Below are 20021 nucleotides of genomic sequence, written 5' to 3'. Positions count from 1 at the left end.
GACATTCCTCTATGGCTTAAGGAAGGGGAGAGGCATGTCGTGGCCATGATCTGTACTTGTCCTCACAGGGCCCTGTGATCTACATGCCCACACTACACTTCTGCTCCTTGGAGATGAGGTGTCAGGTTTAGGAAACTGGGCACTGCTGAGGGCATAGCTGCCAGAACCGTGCTACACCAAGGCTGGCTCCGTTCACCTCACCTGTCACCTCCTGTTGAGTCCTAAGGCGTCATTCAAGGTAGGTGCATCGGTGCAATGAAAGCAGGGACCTCCTTCACCCCCTGGACAGACTGGTGGGTGATCAGTGGAAGCCTGGAGCCCTGCCCCAGCCCCACGCCAGTGCCTCCTATTTTGTCATAGGAGGCACTGGTGACATTTTTGCTCAGCAACTGCTTGGCTCTGATTCTGCAGAGCCAACAGAGAATGCCAGCTTGTTTTTGCCTTTTGAAGTCTGCCCTTGGGATTTGGCGGAGTAGCTGGATGTGTGCTTAGCCCATAGTGGTTGACACTGTCACCATTGTTTACCCAGAACCTCGTGTACCAGGCATGGCTGCCGGCATCAAAATACAGCAGCGCATTAAACCTCCCTCCTGGTGGATCTGTCTGTTCTGGTACCATAAGGGCTCAGCCAGCATCTGAACGTCAGTGAGATAACGTGGCCAGTGAGCTCGGGTCAAGCACGTTCTCCTCCAGTGACTTTTACTCCATTGTTGCTTTTACACAGTCATTAATTTTTTAAACAATGCTTTGGTTCAGGAGCAGAACCTAATTCTCCCCTGTTCCTCTTGGTGGGAGTGAGTAAAGTTGTGCAGCTTGAAATGCGACCACATTTTGTAGCTCAAAAGCTGTCTACACGCATCTAGGTGAAGTTTTGGTTTGGGGCGCTGACCACGTTGGGGTCCCCCGGCAGCATCGCTCCCCTCAGGCCCCTGCCTTCCCTGGATCAGGAGGTGAGGGTGGGTCTCACCGTCCCTGCATCCCTGTCCTCATCACACTGACGTAATTTCTTGTAAATGCTGTCAAAGTCATTTTTGTTCTCGTGTGTTTCTAATTTTGGCTGTTCCTCTATTCCTTTTTCTATTTTCCTTTTTCCCTTATACCACCCCGTGAGCATGTTGTTGGGTCTGAAAATGTGGGCTGTGCACACCCTGCATTGGAATAGCCAGATCGCCCTCTGTGCCGTCTCCATCGCTATAAAAAGCAAAAACTTAACAGTTGCCATGATTCATATATTATCCTAGTCATCTTATTTTCTACTTTTTTGGAATTTTTGCTATGTTAGCACATCACCCACTGGAGTTTGATATCTGTTAAAGTCCTTGCTTTGAGGAACCTGTTAGTTCGTCCTTATATTTGGTAACAAATGCTCTCTTACTAATTTTGTTTATTTGTTTTGAAGAAGTGAGATGCGAATTGATTTAGGCGGCTGCTGAGGGATTTTTTTCATGGAGTATTTAAACTTGGAAAGTCAAATTCTGCAGCACCTTGCTTGATTCTGGCTTTTACACAAACGTGCTCGGCACATGGTTCCTGGCTGTCGCTGTGTGACGTGCGTGACGGCGCTTCCTGGCCGGCGGTCACTGGTGAGGAAGTGGCCGGCTCGGGGGTGAGCAGCTGCAGGGGACTCTGTTGGAGGAAGCAGTCACCGGTTTTTTGTTTTTTGGTTTTTTTTTTTGCATTCACCTTCCCAGTGCCATTTACTTTACTTTGCATTCATAGAGGGGCAGGAGCGGGCCTAAAACCATGCCACTCTTTTGTTCCCTTTATGAGGCTGGTTTTTCTAAGTATCAGGAAAACATTGCCTTGTCCTAAGTAACTGGTTCACTTGGATCTGGTGGACACAGGGACCGCTAAAGGGGACCGTAGCTTCCTCTCTGCTTCAGCCAGTGGGCATTCGGAGCCGGGTCTGTGGTTTGCCTCAGCAGCCGTGCAGGCCTCCCTGCACCGGCCTTTACTTTTACCCCTTTTTGGCAGTAAATAGCTGACTCTGTGTCTGTTGCAGCTGATGTCCACCACTGACGGCCGTGTCGTTATTTTGCGGTAGTGAGTCTCCAACACCCCTCTCAGCCGTGAAGGGACCTTGCATTCTCACCCCGACCCTGGTTCATCTCACCCAGGGAAAGGGCTTGGCCACCACCGTCATGCTGGACATGAGGCCTTGTTTCTCCTTTCATGCTCTGGTCCAAATGTGGACACTTCATCCTTCACTGACTTGGTCTCGCTTGAGACAGTCCAGACTTTCTGAAAGAGTCCATCACATTCTGGTGGGGAACAGAACAGAAGTAAGAGTCGCAAGTAGGAGTCTAGGCTGTCTGGGTTGGCAAATGCAGGCTGGGATCTGTGATGGCCGGTCTGTGCCCTGGAAACTGGCCTTTCCCGTGGCTCCCGAGAGAAAAGGGGTCGGAGCGAGAACAGACTTGCCTGGGTTCCTACCATCCTCATCTGCTCACTGACAGGAGTGTCAGCTAACTAGGAGCTCCCCCAGACCTCAGGCCCTTCAAACCTCAGATCACGGGAGATCCTTGAGTCCCTTCTTCTGGTCCTTCTTTGTGAGAATCCAGTGCCTTCTGAGGTGACTGGAAGCAGGAGATGCCTCCCCCTCCAGGGAACTCCCTTCGGAGGACTGTGACTCAGTGCACCTTGCTGTGAGCTTGTGGGTTTCCATCGTGCTCCCTGCAGAACCAGACTTGAGACTGGCTTAGCGACAGAAATAACAAGACTGATTCCAGGGCAGGGCCAGGTGGAGGGAACAGTGGAAATTGAATGTGACCTCAAACACCTAGGTGGGTGCTGGGGCTGTTACTAAAATGGGGAGCCTGGGAGGTACCTGCCAGGAATCGAAGTCTAGAGTAAATGGTGGACATAAGGCCTTTTTTTTTGACATATGGCATTTTTAAGATGCCATTTGTCATCCAAGTTAGGACTTCCAAGAGGCACTCGTGTCTATGAGCCTGGGGCTCAGGTGAAGGAGCCGGACTAGAGATACACATTGGGATTCGTCATTCTTAGCTGGTGTTCACAGCCGTGCAAGTGGATCAGCTCATCTCAAGAGGTGCAGACTGTGTCTGAGGGGGGGCAGGGCTGTGCCTGGTTTGGAGGAAAGCCCGGACCATGCAGCTTTGGTGTGTCAGTCAGCGGCGTTTGTGATTTTCAGAGCAATGGCATTTATCCTTAAGGTTCTGGGGGGTGGGCAGGGCCACACAGGAAGAAATCTGAAGAGAGGGTTTTGGCCACGTGTGCGCGTCTTGGGACGATCCAGAGGCTGCAGGGTCCAGAAGGGGAAACTCCTCAGAAGCTGGAGTCGGAGTGGGGAGTTGGGAGAATGTAGTCACACTCTCCTGTGATGAAGGGAGGGAGGCCTAGGGAGTCCGCACCCTAGCGGACTCTCTTTCCCACGAACAAAAGGCAATCAGACAGAAGATTTGAGGTAAGAAGGGATGGGCGTTGGGAGAGGAGCCAACCTGGAGAACGGTGGTTGAACAATTCTTGAATAGTCTCCCTGAAACATAGAGTTAAAAAAACCCAGACTCTTAAGAATATTGATAGTGACTGGGGAGGAGGCAGTTGTTTTTCTGACCTCCTAAGGGTAAGGTATGTATCCGGGGATATACAGAAGAATCGGGCAGTCTGTTCCTGGGGCTTCACCCTTACCAGGGGGAACAGTGCAAGTTTAAATGGGGAGAAGGGCAGCGGAGGGAAACTAGCCAGGTCCCGTGTCACGTACCAGTCGGCCGCCCTACTTGCGTGTTGCATTCACATCCATGCCTCACAAGTGGGCGGTGGCAGCCCCGTTTTGAAGATTGGGAAGCCTCCTCAGAGGTTTAAGGAATTGGTTCACTTAGCAGCTAGTAAATGCTGTAGCAGGATTCCAGCAGGGCCTTGTCAGACTTCAAGGGCATGTTCTCTCTACTAATTCCGGTTGTACCTGAAATGGTGAAGTGAGTCAGTTTCGGAGCCTTTCAGAGAAAGTACGCTTTAAGTGCCTCAGGACTGTTGCACAAAGCTCAGTGTTCTTTCATGGTTCGGAACCACCGCAGTGCTTTTTGCCCCACAGATGTAAGGTCTTACTCCTTTGACGATGGCGTGGTTGTAAATGACATACAGGTGCAAAACCACACTTAGCAGCTTCTGAAGGGAAACTCTCCTGTTCTCCCTTGATCGGCTTTCTTCCACGGGATGTAACTGTGCTGCAGCTGAGGCCTGAGCTTTCCGTATGGAGTGAGGGTTTGATATCCAAATTTAGCATAAAACAGTCAGATGGAGAAAATCGAAGATGACAATATATTTTGGGGTTTCATTAGACAAGACATACTATCTGTTAATGGCTCATAAAGCTAATGAAATTGAGTACAGAACATTGCATTTCTTACTTTCTACTGAGAGCTGTCTTCCAACATAAGGTTCTCTGCTTTGGAACTTCAGCTCAGCCACTAGGGCGCCTGTCATTGTGTTGGTGTGATTGCATTTACACAGTGCATGTAATCTGGGCTTCCTTAGCCCCAAACACTCCAGTGCAGAATCATAGGCTGTAGACATCACTTAGTTATACAAATACTTCTAAAACTATATGATACCAAAAAAAATAAATAAATAAAAATAAAGAGAGAGAGGGAGATTGCCTTTATCAAAGTTCCTTTGGATTTTAACTGCAAAGTGTTGTTGAGCAGCTCTGGTTTCCTTTGGATATGAATATATACATTTCTTTGCATGTAACTTGGATTTCAGGCTTGAACACCAAGCTCTTGTTTTCCACAAAAATCATAGCCAAATGACACACGTATGAAACAGTTTATTCTTTTTATCTGAGACAGAATCCTTGAATTTGGGACTTGAGCTGCGACTTTCCTGTTTGCTCTTCCCACCCCTCTTGTCACCTCACTCCTTTTTCCCACGTGGCCTCCAAGAGGTCATGGTCTCATAGGAGCAGGTGGACAAATACCAGTTGGTCGCCAAGCAGTGCTGCTGTAGATGGAGCCCAGCCAAGAGCTAAAGGACATCATCAGGGAGGACTTCCTGGAAGAAATTGGCTCTACATTCAGTTCTGGGGACAGAGTAAGAGTCAGCCAGGGGAAGGAATCAAGAGGGTGACTCAGGTGGCAGGAGCAGCCCGGGTAGAGGCCTGGAGGCTTGTGGGGTGGGGACTCGGGGAGACTGCCCTGTGTGGTCCAGGGTGGTGGATGACCCTGCTTTGAAGGACACTGGAGAGGGCCTAGGGGTGGAGGGCTTTGGAGGAGCTTGGTTTTTACTAGAACTGACACAGAAGAGGCAGTGAAGGGTGTCAGCAGGAAGTGACCCTTAGGAGAGCAGCTCTGCCTGTCATTTTGAGTCCCACCCCTTCATTCTTTTATTCACAACACACGCAATTCTGAGTGTCTAGGGGAGAGGGGGTGGACCCACAGTAGTAAGCAAAATGTACTTGCTTCTTGAGAGCTTAGCAGTGTCAGAAGTTGACTTAGATTAAAATGTTTTATTAACACAGCAGGGCACCTAATCCAAAGTGCGGAGGTTGGAGGGAAGGAAGACTTCCTTGACAAACAGTTAAAATGAGCCTGGAGGCTAGTGGGAAGTAGCAGCAGGTCACGGGGCCCCTGAGGTCACTGGGGACCTGGTACTGAGGTGAGGATGGACAAGCAGGGTCGGGGGTGGGGCTAGAACTCTACCAGGGAGCCTCTGATGGGTTTGAAGTGGGGGAGATGTAATCAAATTTGTGCTTTGGGAAGGCTGCCTTGGCTGTGTGTGTGTGTGTGTGTGTGTGTGTGTGTGTGTGTGTGTGTGTGTAGCGGGGAAGAGGGGGAGGGTGTCACCAACTGGGAGGGTCATTAGAAGACCATTCACAGGCTCGGAGGCCACCAGTGGGAGAGGGGCGTCGGGACTGCTTGGGGACCGCAGGGGCAGAGTGGATGCCGGGTTTCCTTGTGTGGAGGGCTTGTTAGCGGGGTCGCTCTAGCGACACCTTGTGGCTGGAAGTAAACAGATGGAGGCCACCAGGTGGACTTTCCTCTTCTCTCCTTCCCTGCCTTGTGTGATGATCTTAGCTCTGCCAACATATGGAACAGAAGAGCTAAGTTCCAGAGTAGCCCAGGACTTTGCTGGGCTCGTTCAAGTGAGAGCAGATAGGATTTAGGCTTGTGTTGAGATCTGTAAGTTAACTTAGCTAGAAACGTCCTGTCTTTTGGATTTTCATAGGGGTAGTAATTCTTGATAAAGATTGCTTTCTTGGTGAGAGGAAATTTAATACAACTGATATCTTTCTCAAAAAATATCTTATCTTTTAAGAAATTTAATATTCAAAATAATAGGAATATTTTAAAATGATAAACTAAGGCTTTCGTGTAGTTTCTTTGGTTTCTGAGTTGATGTGTAGGTAGACCCTTTGCATTACATAATAGCACATCTTTGACAGTATTTAAAGAGCTGTTAGTGAGCGCCCCCAATTTGAAAGCATCATTAAAGCTTGCTCTGAAATAGTGAAGTCATATAGGTCTTGTTTGCAGAAGCCAGATATTTGGTTTATAATCTGCAGCATAGCTCCCTTTATAAAATAATAATAGATTCAAAATTAACAAAGTGGAAAATAATTGATTTTTTTAAAAAAATGAAACATAAACTTTCTTGTGCTATTGTTGCAACTGGAAATTTTGAAAAGAAAAATCCTATTGTAATATCATCTAAGTGAAATACATATATGTCTGTCACATTTGAATAGTAACTGCACAGTGGTTTTTGAAGTCAGGATCATTCCAGCTCAGATACTGGCAGTGATGGTTGCTGGTTTTCAATGGAAGAGCCTAAATTTGCTTTCTTAGCTTTATTCTTTTCTTTTCTTATATTTTCTTTTCTTTTCTTCTCTTTTCTTTTCTTTTCTCTCTCTCTCTTTTTTTTTTTTTTTTTTTTTTTTTTGGGTAGTGCGAGGGTTGAGTAGTGCTGTGCCAGCATGATTTGGGGGCAATTTGTGGGCAGATGTCGTGCAGCAGCAGTGAGATATTTCCATGCATTTTACTTTCCGGACATCACCAGGGAACATGTGTGGTTTGTGCCTGCAGGATGGGATGCTGCAGGACTCCCTGGTCCATCAATGTTATGTCTTGGAGCTGCTCCGGTCAGTGAATGATTTTCTGTGGCTTGGAGCTAATGTGGTCTGATGCAGATGATCAGATGTGTAACTAAAGTACTGTTACTTGAAATAAGAGAAAAGCTAGCAAAAATGTCTCTAAAATACAGGATGAGGGAGGAGAATTGGCTGAGCTGCTTACAGTGGGGAATATTCTCAGGTGACTCCCTCACTGTGTCTCCTGTCACTATCCCCCACAGCCCTGCATGGCAGTCCTACTGAAGCAACCATGCACTTTCTCAGAAACGCGCTGAATTTCCTTGTGCCTCTGATTGTTCACTTTTTTTTTTGAAAGCACATCTTGCCCTTTGCTTAAATGCCATCCCTGCTAGCCACCACTTACACTCATTCTTCTGGACCTCGTCCATATATAGCTGCTGAATGAAAGAACAAAATGTAGTATCTCCATTTAGTGGAATATTATTCAGACATAAGAGTGAATAAAAAAGAAAAAATAAATAAAGGGGAATATGAAAAAAGCCATCTGCTCTGGGTAGTCCACCCTGACTGCTCAACCCGGCCTTTTCCCTTTGAAACCCCACCCCTTATACCCCACTCTAACTATTTTTGATAGTATTTACCACCTTCTAATAAAGTTTAACATTTTCAAAAAAAAGAGACATGCTGATACCACTTCAACATGGGAAAGCCTTGATAACAGCACGTTAACTGAAAGGAACCAGACACAAACGGCCACATATTGTTGATTTCAGTGATCTTAGAAATGCCCAGAATTGGCTCATGCAGTGGCAGAGAGCAGATGATGGTTGCAAGGGGCTGGGTGGAGGGGGGTTGTGGAGTGACTGCTAGTGACAGGGGTGTTCTATTGGGGTGATGAAGTGTTCTGGAAATAGATGGTGGTGAGGGCTGCACAACCGTGAGTGTGCAGAAGACTGCTGAGCGCTGTCTCTGGGAGTGCTTGTTGTTGGGGGGGCTTTATTTTGTTCTCATCCTGTAATGTGAAGGGTCATCTTGTGCTGAGACCATTCAACTCCTGTGAGTGGTAAGGCTAAGAGACTTTGCAGAGTCATGTTTCTTTTTTCCCCCTTGCTGAGTGTAGGCAAAAATGGTTTAAGCCTGAGAAAGTGCTCCATATGCAGAAATGTCTTTCAGTTTTGGCTGGTGTAAAAAACTTGTGAGCTTTTTAATCATTTAGGACAGTCTGTAGGGGGAAACAGCCTGTGAAGCCTGGGTGAGACTTGGAAGAGCCGCGCTACCCTCCCAGACACGGGTGGGGATTTCACCCCCATTCAGGCAGTGAAGGGCCAAGACCCGTGAGAGGAGTTGACAGTCATGAATATTTATGTGTATCCGCTGCTTCATCTTGGATATTAATTTCTAGCTGAGTCATTTTGTGGCGGCAGCCTCATCCTACATCAGGAATTTATAGTATCTGCTCTTTGAGGTGAAGAGCTGACAGACTTGATTATTTAACAGTCTATCTTGTATTGATATCTCAGATTCCTTTGTCAATCGCAAAACAGCAGAAATACAGACGTCCTTTAATGCCGACGTGACCTGGAGCAGGTTTAGTTTCTGTACCTCAGTGACCTTATCTGCGTGTGGGGAAGATGATAACAGTGCTTCCCTCAGAGGGGCTGGTGAGAGGAGACTGAGAAGCACAAATGGAAGACTTACACGAGATGCTCATGAATGACAAAATTTAGTGCTCTCAGCCTGGTGAGGCCTCAGGGGCAGAGATGTCAGAACAGAGCAGTCCTAGCCGGAGTTCGATCCGCATTGGCAGGTTTTATGATCACTATCAGCACTGTGGGTTATCAGGTAGTTTTAAGACTTGGTAATATGAATTCATGAATAATGTTAAAGACTAGACAACTCAGATCCGGTTTACATAGTTCTCAAGATTTCCTGTGAGAAATGGATATTTTTTCCCCATCTTAAATCTGAGTGGATTCTCTAAAAAAATTCTGTAGTCCTCCATCTTTTTCCTTTAATTCTCCTTTTTTTTTAATAAAAGTTTTTAAATGGAGTTACTGGGGACTGAACTGAGGGCCTCATGCGTGCTGAGCACATACTCTCTCAACTGAGGTATACTCTGCCCCATAATTTTTTTAAACTTTACTTTCTTAGTATTCAGAGGTTAGAGGCCTCTAATTCTTTTTTTGGAGACTTGTCCATACACCGGTAAATCTAAAATTAATGGACAAAATTTGGTTTATTAAAAAAATCATTAGAACTTTTATCAATCCATTCAAAAGGAAATGCTTATTGAGTTAAAATGTTTCTCCTTTATGGTGATTTCTAATTTTTGGTCTAGCTTAACTTATTAAAAGTAATCCTCATCATCATAATGACCAAGCTTGCTGTGAGTGGACACCTACCAAAGGCTAAACTGTTTTTCTCATGTTTTACTTCAAAGCAGGTGTTTGACGGTAGGTATCAATGTCTCCTTTTTGCAGCTGAGGGATTGAGAGGTGGGCAGCTTGTCCCAAATCAAACGCAGCTGGCGGTGCCTAGCTCGGTGCTGGAACCCAGGCTGCACAGGATGCATTCTCAATTTCTCCTCTGATCAGCCTCCCGTTGAGTGGTTTCCCGAACTCCTGTGAGTCCATAAATGACCGATTTTGGCGATCTCAGCCTGATGAGGCCTTCAAAGGAGAGACACCAGTGAGAATGTGAGACAGAGTGGCATAAATTAAAATTGTACATTTTCACAAATGTTGCATTCTCAGGTAATGACTTAAATAGTTTATGTTTTCTTTATATTAGTGCTATGTAAGCACTAAAAACAAAACATTAAAAATGATTATAGTGCAAAATAGGAGTGGGCTTTGAAAGTCCAATCATTGCTAATGATGTTGCTTGTTTTTCTCTAGTGGTGCTTATTGACAGAATAATTTACAATGACTGAATTTGTTTTATGTATGTAGTCTTAGTATGGAGGAAAAGTTTGTCAGTGCATATTGAAAGTAAAATCTTTACTCTTTTCTTTCCTGATGATAAATATGTACGTTGTTTCCATGGCTTAAGTATATTTCCTCATTTGTGAAATTTGAGTGATGCCGTTTACCATGTCTGACTGTGAGAGGTAGACGCCTTGTATACAAAGCATCCAAGAGCTGCTTAGTAAAAATGTGCTGTCACAATGACAGATAGTTTAGAAGGATCAACTGTGAATACTAAAGAGGGTGGCTTGTTTCTGATGCATATTCAATATGGATATATATGAATATGGCTTAAAGTAACAAGGATTCAGGGTTTTGTGTGTGTGTGTGCGTGCAGTATGAAGTTTTAATGAAATCTGTATCATTCTATTGAGACAGGGACTAGTTAAATTGACTTAAGCAGACGACCTTGAAGATTATTTACACAGAATGTGTATTGTTACAACTCAGTGTTCATGCTGCCGTGTAACTATACACTCAGACATTTAAATTCGTAGGACTCTGACCAGAAGCATTAAGTTTAGAAAAATCCACATTGATCATTTTCAGGGAATAAGCTTCTCTCTTTTGTGATTAAAGAAAATTTTGATTTATTTTTCTGCACTCTTAATAGGTTTTAAAATATCAAAACATTGATTTGACATGTCAGCTTTTTTAATAGAAAAAAGCTCATGCTGTTTTAATATGTAAATAAATGTTTTTGTATTTCAATACACTTCTATGATTTCCTGGCTCTTTGAGAAGTATTTTGCAAGATACTTAGATTACCTCCTGTTGGAAAAATACAGACATGACTTTTATGAATATAGGCCTAGTACAGGTCTGTTGGTTTTTGCTACAGTGCAAGACATGAGGACTAGGAGAGCAGTATGTGCTACATAAGCTTTTAGTTATCTGATTCTTGTTTCTGATCCACAGGCAATTTTTGTGTTGCACCTTTCCAGGCAACCAGGAAGGCCTTTTAAGCCATAGGTGGAGCTGTTACACCTTCTTACAGTCTTAACTTTCCTGTTTGTAAAGGAAGTCTTAAACAACGTTTTTTTTTTTTTTTGATTCCTTTGCTTAGTGCTTCAGGGTAGCACAATGTCCATTATGTCTGACTACCTGGAACTATTATTCTGCTTATGTCTTAGTTTTATTCTATCATCTCGCTGTGAACATTTCAGACTTCCTGTGCAAACAGTTGCAACATCGGTCTTTTCTTGCAGTGTTAGAAACCAGTGAGCCGGGATTTTATAAAAGAGCTAGAAGCGGCCTCTGGAGCACCTTAAAGCTGAAAAGTGTACTGAGTTCCCTAAGTATTATCCCCACCGCTGTGTGTCAATGGGTGGTAGGAGATTTGGTACATATACAAAGGGGTGTGGTGTTTTGACTTGGGTTTGCGTGCACGCGCTGCCACTGAGCTACGTGATCCTGAGTCAGTTCTTTCTGAGTTTTTCCCTCGTCTGTGAGATGGGGACACTCATTTCTGCTTTGTAGAATTGTGAGAATTAGAAATTATGTAAAGTGTTTAGCACAGTGTGTATGACAAGAGGGCTCATAATCTTAACTGCTGTTTGGTGTGAAGCCATCATTTGATAGTCTTTGGCAATTACTGAGAAACAGGAAAATAAGAAAAGCTGGTTTTATGATGAAAGATATTTGAGGAGGTTCCATAGTTCCTATACACATAATTTAGCATCAGCAGAGTCAGGACAGTTACACAGTCGCCCTGAACCAATGTTAAGCACAGAATTTTTGTTACTTCATATATGTTGGGGCTTAAGGGGACCCAATACTTATACACATGTTGTGTCCAGCAGCCAACTGAGAGATGACAAAGAAGAACAGGCAGGCGATAAATGTCTCCTTTATTACTGATGAAGCCACGTTCTCCATGAAATTCAGGGCTGTGGGAGAGTGAGTGTCATGACACTATGTCCCAGAATTAGAGACTTACGCAGTCCCAGGTAACTCTGGTCCACAGCGAGCATTCCCTTGAGAGATTCTGACCCATAATGCACAGGACTGTCTTGCCATGGAACTGAGCATCCCGGCTGCTTCCTAAGGGTGGCCAACACTGGAGGGGAAGGAAAGCTTTCATATGCCCTGCTTGTCTCCCCGGACTCACACCTCAATCTGTTAGTGTGAGGAGGGCTAGCCGTGGGCCAGTGGTCAGGGGTGTGAAGGGAGAAGCAGTCTCCCATGGACCAGAGGAGTGGGGAGGAGGGAATCCCCCCTCAGATTAAACAGGTGGTGGCTTGAAACAGAAGGGTGCTCCTCAAGAGTTTATAAGAGGGGAAATAAGGATTTCCTTTGGGACTCAGAATAGTCATGAAACACAGAAGATGATTAGATGGGAGACTTGTAAATCACTTTCTTATTAAATTGAAATTTGTTGGGCACCAAAAATGTGCTACATTCTTTTCTGAGAGTTTTACAGAAATGAATCCTCCAATTTTCACAACAAGTGAGTAAGAAAGATTTGATTGTTATCCCAGGTTTACAGTGTGGAAATTGAGGCACACAGAGGGTAAGTAATTTGGCCAAGGTAACAGAGCTTGTAAGTGGCAGAGCTGGGATTTAAATCCTGGCTATCTGGTTTCCAGGCTCCCAGGGATGGGCTTTGGGTGTTTACAGGTATCTGCATCCCTGGATCTCTGTACCTCTGCATCAGTTAGACCAGAAAGGACAGGGAAAGTGGAGTTATACAGGTACTCACAGTCGTGTTTCAGCCACTGTCCATGGAGTGTGCCCCGTGATTGGCATTAATTGTTTTCCAGGCAGTAGATCTGTTCTTATAACAGAAATTTAGTCCATTGAGTTAATCTAGAAACCCTTCCTGCTCTGCTTCTGTCCACGCTTGCCATGTGACTGCCTGCCGGAGATTGGGCCATGGAGGAGAATCTGCACTCATGGTTGAACTCTGATATTTCAATCTGGTTTGTAGTTTCACATCTCCTGTTACATTAATAAATTAAATTTCTGGTTTTCTTGCATCAGTGTGTCATAAGTTTGCTTAATGTGAAACCAGTCCATGGGAGCCGAGGGGTGCTGACGGTATAATTTCTGAGCATGTGGCATTTCTACCCGTGCAGAAATGGCTGGAGGATGTCCACCTTCCTCACTGATTTCTCCCAGCAGCAGGGTCCTCTCCCACCCCCGGATGTGAGGATGGGATCTCTCTGAGTAGGCCATTCAGAGGCCGAGTCCACCAATCAGATGAAGTACCTGGAAGTGGGTTTAATAGAAGAAAAGGGCTTCCAGGTAGTCCGATGGGCTGTTTGAGTCCGTTTGGTGAAAAGATGTCCACTGTCTGTGGTTGAGCTGCTTCTTTGCTGTTTAAAAGTCTGTATTACATGAAGGGATTTTAAAAAGCAGAAAGGTGTGATTTCAGGTGGTACATCCGCACCGGTGAGTAGTGCTGGATGACCGCCTGTGTGAGGAATAGACAGAGTCTTACAAACTTCATAAAACAGCTTTTAAAGCTCTTCCATCTGAGTGCACTTCGTATGGGGTCCAGTTCATGACTGGTCGCTCTGAGAGGGCACGTAACTGATGATGGCAGAAAGGACACGGAGGCATCAAAAAGGTCCCAGACATGTTCTGTGTTTAGAGGATGGGGCACAGAGTAACATATTTGAGCTGGTTTTTCATTGAACACTTTTGAGTATTTTCTAGGACTCCCCAATCCCCCATGGTTCCATGCAGCTGGGTGTCCCCTCAGTGCAGCTCTGTCAGCGCTTGCCCTGGGCTGATGCGGTGTCACGGGGAGCAGGACGGTCAGTGTCCCCGGCTCCTCCGAGCTCCGTCTCCTCATCCGCAGAGCCGGGTTTCTCATCCGTGTCTACTTAGTAGGATTGCTGAGACTCACACGTGATGGTTGTCAGGTGTGACTTTTGGTTGTCTCTGTGATTGGCGTATAGTCAATATTTGATAGAAACACTTGTTTTTTATTATAATTGTGGCTCCTAGATTGCAGTGGTTTTTAGTCTGCATTTATTTTTTTATATAAATTTATTCTTATTTTTAAGTAAGCACTTGTATTTATTTATTTTCATGAAGGTACAGGGGATTGAAGCCAGGAACATGTGCGTGCACAAAAGGTGCTCTACAATGGAGTAATACCCACCCTCCTTGTCTGCACTTAAAAATAAATATTTCAATACACAAAATATTTCTTAAACACCATCATGGGTCCTATTTTCTGCATAGACAATTGAATACATATGCCATCTCAATAAGAATAAATGTCATAGGGACATACCTTTCTAAATCTGTTTACGTGTTTTAAAACGATCATAGCTAGTGAAAAACACGAGTCTTGGATCCACTACTTCTTAGGGTCTGCTTTGCCATCATGGGGAATTACATTCTACAGAGAAGGCTAATTGGATCTCATTGATATTTGGATGATTTTGCAATGTTCAAGGCTTTCAAAAGCTGACCGTTTTGTATTTTAAACTAACTACAAAGTTATCTTCTAGAAGTTGTAAGTCCTTAGCTTGTGAAGTGCCCAGTAATTCAGTTTGTATATGTCTGTGTCTCTGTGAACGTGTATGTGTGTGATTTCAGGAATGTAGCAATAAGTTCCATATAGCCTTCTGAAATCTTTCTCCTCCAGTTCAAGGTGTAGGTATATATTTACACAAATAAATTGATACTCTTTTGTGATTTGGCATATTGATGGGAATAAGAGGTTCTCATAATTGTTTCAGAAGGGTTGGGGAGCATGAGCTTAGAAAATGGGAGGAGATAGAGGCAGGGATGTTCTTTAAACTTTGTGCAAGATGAGAAACAGTAGCTTTTCTTTTTTCTTCTAAAGCAAACTGGCACTGAATTGTAACATACTAATACTCAGAATTGCTTTTCTGATCAGAGACAAGTGCCTCAGATTTTTCAAGGCAACATGAATGATGAAATGTGTTTTAGCAGTTATCTTTAAAAGTAGTTTTATTTTTCAAGTATAAGTCTATAGACTGTTCTTTTTTTCCAGCTGTACAAGAATTTCTCATTGATCCAGGTACGTGATCAATGTGTTTAGTTTCTTTGGGTTATTTATTTTTTTTAAGTGCTTGATTCATTCTGGTGTGAATGAATGTTTAAAATTTCTGGATTTTGATCTTTAAAACTTGCTGATTTATCAGAACTGCAAAAAACCTGATGTTTGTTCCTTGTTTGGTGGGGCAACCTATTGATTTATGTTGTCTGTTATAGAGGGAAATTCTTCCTCTAGCCTGTAGATAATTAAGTGAATGGTTTGCAGTGTGCCTTAAAAATTATTTGAATGCATTGAGCATGTTTGTCCAGTGAATTTTGGATTGAGTCATAATAATGACTTTGCTTTGATTCTGTGGCTTTTGTCCTCTCCACAAGAATTTGAATTCTCTGTTGCATTTTGTATTCGTGTTCTTAACAGGGGAAGGAATTTTGCATTTTTTACAGAGGTGGGTTTTCCTATCCCCTCTGAATTCCTTCTGTAATTGATACAGCGAAAATCTGTTATTGCAGTGCTTAATTATTTCATAAAAAATTTTTTGGCTTAATCAGAAACAATGACAAAGAATGATAATAAAAAATACGAAAACCTTCCTTCCTTTGAAGAATAGAAATGAGGTGGTCAGGCTCACGCATGCTTTGTACCTGACACACTTACTCTCATGTCATTGTGTATCATGAGTCGGAGATGGAGTTGCTTCAGGTTTATAGATTTTTGTTTTAACATTTGTGTTGAATTCATTCTCTAGGCATGATGATTCCTGTTGCCTTTGTGGAAAGTGTAGATGAAGGGAAACAAATGCTTTGTTTTGTTTTCAGGAGGCCTGAGATGCTGATGAGAAAAGAGTAGAGGGTGGGCTGAGGAAAATAGTGATAGACCCTCACCTCCAGGCTGAAATTGATGAACAAAGAAATCAATTAAGTGTATTGGTATTTGACTAATAGAAGTCAGACAGCCCAGACTGTCTAGTTATGCCCAAAGGAAAGTACTGAATTCACCTGCAGAATTAGGTGCTTTACCATGTAGAAGCAGCTTAGAGCAATCAGAAAAATCAGTCTTATGATGAGATATAAAAAGAATATAATAACTTTTATTTCTGAAACTTTTCTACATTAAGTTGTGTAGAGCTAAAATTAAGTTTCAAGCACCAGGAGTTAAGAGTTTAGGTGGTTCTGTGGGATCGTTATTCAGGGATGTGTCTAGACCCTGCTGGAGTGGCCGAAGCTGGCAGGAAAAGATCCAGAGCCAGGATTTGTCATCCTAGGATGTCCTCCATAATGGTTCCATGTGGGAGCCCATGATTGAGTTAACAAGTTGTAACACATCCCAGCCGCCTGTCAACTTTAAGAAGAAAAAATGTGCTTATTAACTGCTTTAAAGCAAACACCTGTGCATCCTCACTCCTGTCTCCTTGCCATAAAAAGCAGAGACAATGCCTTGCTTGCATATTTGAGGTTATAGATAGCACACTGCTTATTGCACAGCAATGACCCAGGCCCTCAGCTATAAACGCCAGGCCTGCGTGGTGTTAGATAGTCTATTATCCCCAAAACAGGGACCAGGCTGGTCTGGTGGTCTGCTTTGTAATGAATATGTCTAAAAAATGTATCTTGTTCCCCTCAGCCCATGACTTCCCTAAAGGTAAACTAAGCCTTAGTACTCATGGTGGAGTCTACAATCTCTGTCTCATCCCTTCTTTCCCCAAGTTCCTGCCTACTATCTCACAACTGTTATTGACTTTTTACTTTGATTATACACAATAAATATGGGAGCATTTGAGAGACTCGTGGATTTGGCTCCCTAATCCCTCTCGCTTTCTTTCCCTTTTCCGCAGTCTTGAGAAATTCATTCCGTGTCGGTAAGACTTCCGCCAGCCAGAACCCACAGTTCCAGGTGAGAAGGATGCAGGCTTTATCCCTCCTACCCGAGGGAGAGAGAGGAGATAATTGAGATATGCTCCCCTGTGGTCCCTTCCTGCCCCAGGGCCACTCCAGTTCACCTGCAGCCTTCTGGCCTCTGCTCACAGGGCCTCTGTCCCAGGATTGACCGCAGCCTTTTATTCCCTTGTCAACATTCCCTGTGCCTTTCAGAGGTTGCTCTCTTCTCTGCAATTCAACCCTGGCAGATGTGATGGTGGTCAGCGTGCTGATGGGCAGTTACTTGGGGACTCCCAGGAGCCATGCTGATTCTCCTGAGTCATTCGGGGTTACAGAACTGTCAAGCACTGCAGGAAGCCCATTCACGTGAGTTCAACACAGCATTACATCACTTTCATTTTATTTTTGAATTTTCAGTGGAGAAATTATTTGTAGCACACTGTTCCAGATTTTAGGCCGCCTGCTTTCCTCACCACCATTTCCTTGTTGGCTCTGGTGCTTGTTTTAAGAACCAGGTTTCTTCTCTGGTCATTTGTAGCAGCTGGGCTTGCCGAATCCTTGATTTGCATTTGAAGCAGAATGCTTCTTCGTGATGTCAAACTGATTTTCCTTGTCATGTCTGAATATTTCTTGTACACTCAGCAACAGTTTCAAGTGAAATGCTCTTGTCCAATTTCGGTTAACTAATATTTGCTGATCTCCTGCTTTCATGCTGAGGGCAGTTTCTTCTTCCTGTAATAAATGTTAGCAATTTGCATTTACTATGGAAGGTACTAATCCGAGGTGCTTTTGTTCTTAACAGTTTTAATACAAATCACCCATTAAAATGTACAGCGGATTTTACTCTATGCCCAGAAATGTGCATCCCAGTCAATCTTAGAATATTTTCTTCCCCCCAACAGGAAACCCAGTACGCATAAGCAGACATTATCAACTTCCCCATCCTCCCCAAGCCCCAGGGAGCCACTCTTCTGTCTCTGTGGATTTGCCTGTGCTGAACATTTCATGCAAATCGAGTCACTTCATGTAAGTGGAACCGTCTATTTTGACTGACTTCTTTCACACTGAGTAACGTTTTCAATGTTTGTCCACGTTGTGGCCTGGGTCAGTACTCTATGCTTTGCTATTGCTGAATAATATTTCACTGTATGGCTGGGCCCCTTTGTTTACCCATTCATCACGTGATAGACATTTGGGTTGTTTCTGTTTTTTGGCTCTGAAAATTAATGGCGAAAAGTAATGGTGAATATTCCTGTAGGAGTTTTTATGTTAACATTTGTTTTCAGTTCTCTTACTTGTGTGCCCAGGAAGCAGAATTGCTGGATCATTCAGAAGCCAAATGTTCAACTCTCTGAGGACGTGCCAGGATGTTTTCCAAAGTGGTCACGCTGTGTTACATCCTCACCAGCAATGGCTGCGGGCTCCGCTTCCTCTGTGTCCTCATTAGTGCTTGTTAATCTTTTTTTGATTTTAACCTATTGTAGTGAATGTGAAGTGGTTTCTCCTAGTTGTTTTGACTTGATTTCCTTTAGAGCTAATGTTATTGAACACCGTTTCATTGTGCTTATTGGCCATTTGTATATTTTCCTTGAAAAATATCTTTTCAGATTCTTTTTTCATTTTTTAATTGAGTTGCCTTTTTATTGTTGAGCTGTGGAATTTTTTTTTTGATACACAAATTCCTTATCAGATAAATGATTTGAAAAAATTTTCTCCTGAGTGTTGTTTTTTCACTTTCTGGATGGTGTTTTTTGAAGCAAAGTTTTAAAGTTTAATGAACTCCAATTTATCTCTGTTTTCATTTTTCCTTGTGCTTTTGGGGTAATATTTAATATCTGATGTATTTTATTAAAACTTGTATATATAAAATAACTTAATTCTTAGGACCGTTCTAGGAGATGGGTGCGGTTGTTGTCCCCAGTCTATGCATCGGAGACTGAGGTGCAGAGAATTTGACTGACATATTAGTGTCAAAGCTACCCAGTGCTGTGGGAATTCAGACCCTCATGTTTTTCCCTAGCATCTGAGCTCAACACCACCATGCTCCAATCTTTCCAGGAAACGTTAATGAAAAAATCTTTACTTTTTTGATTTCTTGTTAGATTTTTTTCTTATTGGGGACCTCAAATTCTCATTTTCTTTTCGGATATCAGTGTCGATTTATTTTAGGTCTCATGTAGGGAGAAGCATTGCTATCAGTTAACTTCTTTATTACTCACTCTCCAGTGATGATTGTTGCTAGTTGATCTAATCAAGTCATGCTTAAGTCTTTCCTGCTCATGACACTAACAGCAGAGTCATGACTTATAGAATGCTCAAAGAAGAAAGTACTTGATTGATTTTATTTTGCCAACCAATCAAACCAATCAGATAAAACCCTGGTGTTGACACAGACTATAAGCCCTCCAGAATAGGGTCACTGTCTTCATTGTGTTTCATTTGTTGGGTCACAGTGTCTGGATAGTGCCTTGCTGTCCAGCAGTTTTGTGAGGATACGGTGCTCGTGAATCATTGTAAGGACAGAATTTTGACAACAGGCTGTGTTGTTCATTTCACGACGGGAAAGGTAATATAGAATTACTGTTCAGATCTGTTTTAAGATTAAGCTTTGAATTTTGAGAATAGTTCAAGAAGCCATACAAAGCTCTTTTTCACTAATTTTAGATCTATCTTAGACACATTATGTTTACATAGCAGAGTAACTTATCAAGTAGATTTGACAAAAGGAGTGTTATATTGATTATTTGTTTTAGTTGAAATATTCTACCAGGGATAAAGTCATAAGTGCCCATAAATGAACAAATATATTTGTATTTAAATGCAACATGGGAGCAGACTACATATGTTTCTATATAATATATATGACTGTGTGTTTTAATCTTTCTGTCAGTGTTTTAATAGTTTTTCAGCAATTTTGTAACTTTAGAATTCTTCTATGGAAATCACCCCCAATTCTAGTGCAGTTTGTACTGTGTATCCTGTCTTATGCATGGGATTCCACTGTCCCCTCAGTGAGGAATTTCCTCTCCTATTGTGTTAGGAGCAGAGTTAAAGGAACTGTGATTTCTAGGCCTTTGCTCTCCATGTGTTTGCAGTTGGCTCTCAGTCACGATTTTCCCTTTCCAGAGTTTTCATTGTTAAATTAGAAT

General features: G+C 43.2%; 1 protein-coding gene across 1 annotated transcript in view; it reads left to right on the top strand.

Annotated features, from left to right (window-relative positions):
• The window catches only part of LOC140693565 (uncharacterized), a 545747-nt gene that overhangs the window by 410056 nt on the left and 115670 nt on the right, over positions 1-20021 (top strand). Inside the window, exons 2-4 of the mRNA XM_072957353.1 lie at positions 16830-16888; positions 17086-17238; positions 17775-17898. The gene's annotated coding sequence lies outside the window, so the exon portion shown is untranslated. The remainder of the gene's footprint in view (positions 1-16829; positions 16889-17085; positions 17239-17774; positions 17899-20021) is intronic.

Source organism: Vicugna pacos, unplaced genomic scaffold (genome assembly GCF_048564905.1).
Source record: "Vicugna pacos unplaced genomic scaffold, VicPac4 scaffold_19, whole genome shotgun sequence".
NCBI lineage: Eukaryota > Metazoa > Chordata > Mammalia > Artiodactyla > Camelidae > Vicugna > Vicugna pacos.
Note: the sequence above shows the minus strand (reverse complement) of the source record. Positions and strands in the feature narration are given on the sequence as shown.